The sequence below is a fragment of the Amblyraja radiata genome, chromosome 7, assembly GCF_010909765.2.
Source record: "Amblyraja radiata isolate CabotCenter1 chromosome 7, sAmbRad1.1.pri, whole genome shotgun sequence".
In the NCBI taxonomy this organism is placed as follows: Eukaryota; Metazoa; Chordata; class Chondrichthyes; order Rajiformes; family Rajidae; genus Amblyraja; species Amblyraja radiata.
The window spans coordinates 69,874,704-69,882,859 of record NC_045962.1 but is presented as its reverse complement, the minus strand read 5'-3'; positions in this window follow the sequence as shown (position 1 = coordinate 69,882,859).

The following is an 8,156-nucleotide window of genomic DNA, read 5'->3' as shown; positions in this document are numbered from 1 at the left end:
GTCTGGATTTTCTGTAAATCAGGGTAAATATTTCTAAGTTGGTTTCCTCTCGAAGTCTGTTTTGAATACAATGTATTGAACTCTTGTATCATTGGGTTAGGGGAATGTGTGTTATGAATGGGGTTAATCGATATCTGTAATTGGGTTATTGAGAGACGACCCCCATGTGGTTCAGCCCCTCGAGATCCCGGGACATATAAAAGTCCATGGTCACGAGGCTCAGAGTCGGTCTTCTGGAAGAATGCTCGGGACTGCGTGAACGTCTGGAGTGTGTCTGTCTGAGCGAGGCCTAGAGGGCTTGAACAGGCAGACACAAGGATCGAACCCGCGGTGCGATATGTTCGGTAATTGATCTGTAATGCGCTTTTGGTAAAATAAAATGTAGTTGTTTCAAGTGCCTGATTCAGTGTTTCTACTGAAACTAGACTGGGGGGAAGCATGAAAACAAGCAATTATACCAAATATTATACCAAAAAAAAATCTGAAGTCGGTCTTTCAGGCAAATTCTGCGAAGACAGAGGAATAGTTAATGTTTCAGGTCAAGGCCCGCCTCAAAACGGATACAGTGTCTCGATCCGAAACATCGACCATCTGCAAAGATACTGCTTGCCCATTTGAGTTACTCCAATGCTTTGATTTTTGCTCCAGATTACAACATCAATAACCTCTTGTGTCTGCATCTCTCTCTATTCTTATGAAGGGTTGCAGACCTAAACGCTTACAGTTTCCCGATGTTGCCTGACCTGGTCATTATTTCCAATATTTTCTACTTTTAATTTTCATTTCCAGCATTTGCAGTTTCATAAACATAAATCATATTGGGTTCCTTGTCGAGGAGAAGGCAGGTAAGAAAATGGTGCATATAATCATCCCAGTTTGCTTCTATCCAGATAGGATAGTTCTTCTGGCATTGGAAATGAACATCATCAATGGAAGGTCTGTGAAATCTTATAACCATATAACCATATAACAATTACAGCACGGAAACAGGCCAACTCAGCCCTACCAAGAAATATCTTCTTTGGTAAATTGGCAGTTCAAGGAAATGTTCAGCAAAATTGATCCAGAAAACGCTGGAGCCTGCGAATTTGATGACAAAGCCCAAGCTCATCACTAATAGCAAGGATCCCTGCAGAAGCCAAAACTTGATGGCCCATACCACTGATCACTGTTTGTTAAATAGGTGCTGAAGTTAGGTTTGCGAGAAAAATAAATTATTAAAGAATTTGTAATATGTTTTAAGCTAATGACTCATATGCGGCAGCTGTGCTAAATAAAACAACTTTAATTCTTTACACTCTCATCAAAAAAAGGCCTGATATAAATGATTAATTCTACACAACTGACTTTATATATCGGCTCATACATTGTGAATAACCCAATAGACTTGTTGAGAAAATTGTTATAGTCATTATTTTCAGAAGATAATTTCTCCCCATTTGTATTGTATTATAGATGCAATGAACTTGGATTCTAGTCAAAGATGTATTATGTAAAAGACGACCGTCAAGGTCAGGCATTAAATAGTTACAGTATATATTTTAAATTGAGAATGGATCTAACCATCTTATCTGTACTTAGACAGGGGAATGTGACTGCAATCATGCGTGTTAGCAAAGTTGGCATAGACTGAGTGAAAAACATTTTGGTTTTGCTCTTAATACATTTGTATTATCGGGCATAGAGCACAATTTAAATACAAAGCAAACATAATGGTATGAAATGTTCACTGGACGACAGCAAAAGCGAACATGAAAAAAGTGGAATTCTGTTGAGTCTGGACCTGTAAATTATATTTCCAATCCAGAGACCATGATCACTACCAGGAGTATGGATATCTGAAGTGGCATGGGATAAGTCTTAATAACTCTGGGTAGGAATCCAAATACCCAGTAATGCATTTTGATGAGTATTTATTGTCTGTTGTCTCTTACAGTGGAGTCTACTTTCACTCCAAGTTCAAGAGAGTCAAGAGTGCTTAATTGTCACATGTACCAACATCAGAACAGTGAAAATCTTCTTGCAGCAGGATAACTGCCTATAAATGCAATAACACGAGATAAAATGTTATAATCTAAAATACAATAACTGTATAGTAGTGCAAAAATGACCAAAGGCTGTAGTGCAGCTGAAAACACTGTTTAATAATAATAATAATAATAAAAATAATAATATGTTTTATTGTCATTGTACATATGTACAACGAGATTTAGTGTGCAGCTTCCATCAGATTTCATAACTTAAACAACTAATAAAATTAGTAGATACCCCGAGAAACATGATTTATAAAAAGACCAGTAAAACAGTCAAAACAGTCTAAAGTGTAAATGTGTCTGTGCCGGGTCGATGTGCGACGTGACCATCCGAGGTAGACAGTTCATGGGGGTGGGGGGCACTCAGCAGGGCCGGTTCAGAGCAGCTAAAGCTCTGGGGATGAAGCTGCTCCTGAGTCTGGAGGTGCGGGCGTAGAAGGCCTTGTAACGTCTGCCGGAAGGTATGAGTTCGAACAGTCCATTACAAGGGTGTGAGGAGTCTTTGTGGATGCTGACGGCCTTCCTGAGGCACCGTGTGTAGTAGATGCCCTCCAAGGCTGGTAGCTGTGTCCCAATAATCTTCTGCGCTCTGTGGACGACACGCTGAAGAGCTCTCCTCTCCGCCTCCATGCAGCTGAGATACCACACAGAGATGCCATACGTTAGTATGCTCTCTGTGGTGCAGCGGTAGAAGGTTGTCAGCAGCTGTTGGGGCAGACCAGTCTTTTACAATGTTCTCAGGAAGAACAGTCATTGCTGTGCCTTCTTGACCAGCACAGGGTGTTGGTGGCCCATGTGAGGTCCTCTGAGATACGTGTGCCCAGAAACCTAAAGCTGGACACTCTCTCCATACTGTCCCCGTTTATGGAGATTGGGGCGTATTCTCCATTATGTGTCCTGCTGAAGTCGATAATCAGCTCCTTGATCTTGGAGGTTTTTAGGGACAAGTTGTTACGTGAGCACCAGTCCACCAGGTTCTGCATCTCCGCTCTGTAGTTTGTTTCATCATCACTGGTGATCAGCCCGATCACCGTTGTGTCATCTGCAAACTTGATGATGGTGTTGGTGTCAAATGCAGGAACACAGTCGTGTGTGAAGAGGGAGTAGAGCATGGGGCTCAGTACACAGCCCTGTGGTGTGCCGCTGCTCAGGGTGATAGTGGAGGACAGGTGCAGGCCCAGTCTCACTGCCTGCGGTCGTTCCGTCAGAAAATTCAGGCTCCAGTCGCATATTGGCGAGCTGAGGTCTAGCTGGTGGAGTTTGGTGGTGAGCTTGGTGGGGATGACCGTGTTGAAGGCAGAGCTATAGTCAATGAAGAGCATCCTCACGTGCGTGTCCTGTCTTTCCAGGTGAGTCAGGACAGTGCGAAGAGCCAGAGAGATGGCATCCTCTGTGGATCTATTTGCCCTGTATGCAAATTGATGAGAGCCCAGTGAGGCAGGGATGCTGGATTTGATGTGGGAGAGGACCAGCCTTTCAAAGCACTTCATGGGTATTGGAGTTTGTAGTTCATCATAGTTGCTGAGGCTTGTGTGTAGTCTTCAAGAGCCTGATGATTGCCGGGAAGAATTCATCATATGCCTAAGTTGATGTAATTCAGAGAGAAGCACTGTTCAATCTTTAACGTTTTAATTTTAATTAGGCCAGCACGGTTGTCATGGTGAACTAGCATCATTCCAGTAGTTATGATAATTAACAGAAAATATTTTCTGCTTGTTATCTTGGATATTTCAGTAAAAGTTTACTTCAAAATGTGATAAAGATAGGTTTGGGTATGAAAGGAGTCAAGACTTAGCTACTAGAGTAATCTTTAAAAAATGTTGAACAATGTCAAGTACGAAATTGAGCAAAGAAAGAAACACTCAAAACGCCAACTACATTTGCCTATTGGCCTTGCAGAAAGAGGTAGTAAGTGTTTTTCCTCCAGAGTACAGGAGTCTCAAATTAAAGGGCCATGGGTTCAAGGTGAGAAGGGAAAGATTTAAAATATACCTGAAGACATCACTTTTTCACATATGATGAATACAGAGTGAAAATTGACTCCACATTATAGAAACAACTTTCAAAAAATACTCATCAAATTACGTTTTGGATATGTGGTGTGTAAAGAGATGCCAAAGGAAGTGGTGTAGGCAGATGCAATTGGAAAATTCAAAAGACATTTAGGTAGGTACATGGATAGGAAAGATTTGAAGGGATATCACCCAGGCAGGTTAGACAAATTGGTCAGTGGAAAAGTTGAGCTGAAGGACCTATTTCTATGCTGCATAGCTCTTCAGAAAACAAAAAACATAAATAGAACTGTAAGCAGGTATTTCAGCTTTGCAAATATCACAAAGATTGTCTACTTTCACATCCCTACTGGCAGTTCTCTATTCATTCATCAGCTGTTTAAATCTTTGGTGATGAGCTTATTACTGAAAAATGACTATTTTAATGCTCTATTGGCCGATTTCCCTTATTTTAACAGATACTAAAGGATAGAAAAAGGAAGAAAGGAAGAGAGGGAAGGGTAAAATGATAGCTGCACAATAAACTAGATTGTGGAAAATAGTGCAAACAGAAACAGAAATAATCTGCTTACTGTCCATGAGCAGTGTCATGGTAGATCAACCAAAGAAAATCTTCATTCAATATCGAACGTGTTCTGTGAATGGTATAATTTTTCTACAATCTGCTTTTAACAATTAAATAGACATTAGACATTAGACATTAGAATGATAATACATGAATAGAAGGAACCCATATATTGAAGGATTAATGGATTATAAGAAAGTGTGAGTTCAAATATTGTTATTACAGGATGTAAACTCAATTGATCTGTCGATCTGTGGGCTGTCACCACAAGCACATGACACTGAAAGCTGATAGATTGCTGCAAGTAGGTTGCTATAGGCAGCCGGTAGAGTTGCTGCCTTACAGTGCTTGCAGCGCAGGAACCGGGTTTGATCCTGACTACGGATGCTGTTTGTACGGAGTTTGTACATTCTCCCCGTGACCATGTGGGTTTTCTCCGAGGTCTTCGCTTCCCTCCCACACTCCAAAGACGTACAGGTTTGTAGGTTAATTGACTTGGTATAAGTGTAATTTGCCCCTAGTGTATGTAGGATAGTGTTAATGTGCAGGAATCGCTGGTCAGTGCGGACTCGGTAGGCTGAATGGCCTGTTTCCGCGCTGTATCTCTAACACTCAAATCTAAAATAGTCAAAATGATGTTAATTGTCCTTCAGGCAGGGAAAGTTACATCTTTACCTGGCCGATTCTGTAAGAGATATAATCCTAACCTCAGTCCTCCTTGTCAACATCACCCTTTTCCCAAAATAACTATCAATGCCACCCTCTAGTAGGATGTGGATGCAATACTCTACAAGAGTTTGTATATAGGGAATATCAGATCAAACTTGTTTTCCTTGGAATAAGGAAGGCAGAGGAAAGATTGAATCCAGGCACATAAAATCAGGAGATGGGCCGATTAAAAAGTAACTATTTACTTTAGCAGTGAGGTTAGTAATTAATAAGTTCATAAGACATAGGAGCAGAATTAGGCCATTCGGCCCACCGAGTCTACTCTGCCGGACAATCTATCTTTGCTTCTCACCCTTATTCTCCTTCCTTCCCATTTCCTTTGACACGTTTACTAATCAAGAACCTGTCAATCTCTGCAATAAAAATACCCATTGACTTGGCTTCACCTGCCAACTGTGGCAGTGAATTCAAAAGATTCACACCCTCTGACTAAATAAATTTCTCTTCATTTCCTTTCTATTCTGTTCTGAGGCTATTGCTTCTCTTCTCTCTCACTAACGGAAACACCCTCTCTGCATCCACTCTATCCTTGTCTTTCACTATTCAATAGGTGTCCCTTCAATGAGGTGTCCCTTCATCCTTCTAAACTCCAGCGAGTACTTGGCCCTGAACCGTCAAACCATAGGAATGGCTATAAGCATTGGCAAAAATTACAGAAGGATTTGCCATCAAATAGATGCAGGGTTCTGGAATGTACTGCTTATGAAAGTAACAAAAACAAGAACTTTTGATGTGCCATAATATAAAAGGGTACTGAAGGGGAAAGAGCTGGGAAGTGTTATTAGCCTTTTTCACACTTTATTGTTCATCATGGAATGGATTCTTGTATTCTGTGCCATAAATTTCTAAAATTAAATAACTTTGGGAGGGAGATAAACGGGTCAAGGTAAAGGTTACTTTATTATTTCATGGGATGCAGACTTTGGCTGGTGAGGCCAATATTTATTGCTCTTGTGATGGTGGTGGTGAGTTGCCTTCTTGAACTGCTGCAAACTCTGTAGTGAAAGTATTCTCCCACAGTTGATAGAATATGGATTTAAGAGTTTTTACCCAACAGTGAATATACATCCAAGTCAGGATAATGAATTATATTGAAGAAAACGTGGGGCTGATGGTGTTCCCGTACACCCTGCTGACATTCTTGGACATGATAGATACAGGAAGATTGTTCCCGATGTTGGGGAAGTCCAGAACAAGGGGTCACAGTTTAAGGATAAGGGGGAAATCTTTTACGACCGAGATGAGAAAAACATTTTTCACACAGAGAGTGGTGAATCTCTGGAATTCTCTGCCACAGAAGGTAGTTGAGGCCAGTTCATTGGCTATATTTAAGAGGGAGTTAGATGTGGCCCTTGTGGCTAAAGGGATCAGGGGGTATGGAGAGAAGGCAGGTACAGGATACTGAGTTGAATGATCAGCCATGATCATATTGAATGGCGGTGCAGGCTCGAAGGGCCGAATGTCCTACTCATGCACCTATTTTCTATGTTTCTATGTTTCTTCTATCACTGGCATTCCTTCTGTTCTCTCCACCTCCCCTTCTCTGCATCTTACGTTATACTTGTTTTCTCACTTCGAACGTTCTGATGAAGGGTCTTTGAACAAAATTTCCAATGAAAGGTTTTTGACTTAAAATGTCACCTGTTTTGTCACCCCCTATTCCTGATTATTTATTTTGAATTTTTTAGTTCTGCCGTTTTTTTCCCTCCAAACAGGTGTATGTGTGACAGCTAATTTGTTGAAAATCAGGCTAAAGTAGGGTTTTCCTAATTGTCATAGTCATACAGCAGGGAAACAGGCCCTTCAGCCCAACTTGCCGACACCGATCAATGTCCCATCTGTACTAATCCCACTTGCCTACGTTTGGCCCATATCCCTCTAAATGTATCCTATCCATGTGCCTGTCTAAATGTTTCTGAAACATTGTGATAATACCTGCCTCAACTACCTCCTCCGGCAGCCTGTTCCATACACCCACCTCCCTTTGTTAGTTAGTTGTTAGTTCCCTAACATTCTTTGGCAGTACCAATATGGCAGCTGTGTCTTTTACACTATTGCCAGCTAACAATAAATTTGTGATGTTGGATATTAAAGATATTGCACAGATACTATACTGTGCTTTTTCTATCCTTAGTGTTGCTTATAAATTGTACATAGATGAAGGATGACAGATTCATTAACTAGTAGTCCAAGGAAGGTTTAATTGGGTCTGGAATGAACATGAAGAAGCCTCAAAGGCATCTTCATCTCTGATAGCACTGCCATCTCCGGTGAGGAGGACGCGTGCAGTATTAGTGATGAAAGTGTCTATCACGTTTACTTCTGTGGTCAAAGGAATCTGATGATGTGGCTGGTCTTAAGTGGATTGTGAATACGAAAGAACATATTATTTGTGAATGTTAACTGAGACTGTCACCTATGGATCTTTTTTTATAACTGGAATTTACAACATTTGTTTACTTGCATCTTTAGCCATAGCCGAATTCCAATACAATTGTGTCTGTACCATTTACCGTCAGGAGATGGTGCAGTATTGAATTCATGTTCTGATTAATGTTTCATGAGCAAATCTTTGTTCATGCAAAATTAGCGTAATATTAACAATATCACAATTAAATTAAAATTGCTTTTGCGTGAAAATGTATGTTTATTTGTGCTCAGTATTGTGCTCATTATTGTGCTCATTAGTGGCGCACTTACAGCGCCAGAGACCCGGGTTCGATCCTGACTACGGGTGCTGTCATTACGAAGTTCGTATGCTCTTTCCATGACCGCGTTGGTTTTCTCTGGGTGCTCTGGTTTCCTCCCACACTCCAA